The sequence below is a fragment of the Sinocyclocheilus rhinocerous genome, unplaced genomic scaffold (assembly GCF_001515625.1).
Source record: "Sinocyclocheilus rhinocerous isolate Xijiao unplaced genomic scaffold, SAMN03320098_v1.1 C36138972, whole genome shotgun sequence".
Taxonomy (NCBI): domain Eukaryota; kingdom Metazoa; phylum Chordata; class Actinopteri; order Cypriniformes; family Cyprinidae; genus Sinocyclocheilus; species Sinocyclocheilus rhinocerous.
This window is the reverse complement of record NW_015774103.1, coordinates 1-851: the sequence shown is the minus strand read 5'-3', so window position 1 is coordinate 851 and position 851 is coordinate 1. Positions and strand designations below refer to the sequence as shown.

General features: G+C 42.2%; 1 long non-coding RNA gene across 1 annotated transcript; it reads left to right on the top strand.

The window, feature by feature from the left end:
• On the top strand, window positions 1-763 carry LOC107735557 (uncharacterized). Its single transcript, XR_001639445.1, has 3 exons — window positions 1-38; window positions 258-338; window positions 732-763. It is a non-coding gene; the product is annotated as an uncharacterized LOC107735557 (long non-coding RNA).
• Window positions 764-851: the final 88 nt, after the last annotated feature.

The window sequence follows — 851 nt, the reverse complement described above, 5'->3', positions numbered from 1 at the left end:
ACCCCAGCAAGACGGCGTCTGATGAGAGATTTTAAACGGTAAGCGGCACACAAAATGCTAAAGGCCCTTGGTAGCGTTTTGAACACCGGCTGCTTTCGGGCTTTAACATGGCGACTTTCCCCCCCACAATAGCCATTTATTAACGTCATTATCCCTCTCCGATCATGTATTTGGATGTCATGTGTGCGGTATTTAGTGTTGTCGTGGTGTAGGTGTAGTATATGTAATGTAACTTCTCCGGGTAACTTGTTTTTTAGTCTCCAGGAGGATCCACCAGCAGGAGTTAGCGGAGCCCCGTCGGAAAACAACATCATGGTCTGGAACGCTGTCATTTTTGGGTTTGTATCATTTGTCTTTTTTTGACAGCGATGAGCAGTAAACAGAACACACTGACAATTTTGTTTGTCTCAGACTATTCGAGGTCTGTAAGATGACATCTAGCTTGTTAGCGGTAATGTAAGCAGTTTTAAATAGGCCAGATGGCCAATGGTCCCCCATAAGAGGTGCTGGTTATTTGATCGTTGAAGTGACAGACAGTGTCCTGAATAGAGCTGTGTTGTGTTGGAAACAGGTTATAATGTCATATCCGTAGACTGTGTACTTTGTTATTTTTGGATTATAGTAATGCGCAGGTCTGTTGCACATTGGCCAGTGTTTTTGGCTATGTTTCTTGCTGTCATGCCAAGTGTTCTGTGTAACCTGACATGTTGACCCATTTCTTCTGCCTACAGCCCTGAAGGAACACCCTTTGAAGATGGTAAGTCAAGAAAACACAAGCTGTTATATGTTTATTTTGATATATTTTTTTCAGTTTTAATGTGGTAATTGGAGAAATGGCTTCAAAGATTTTG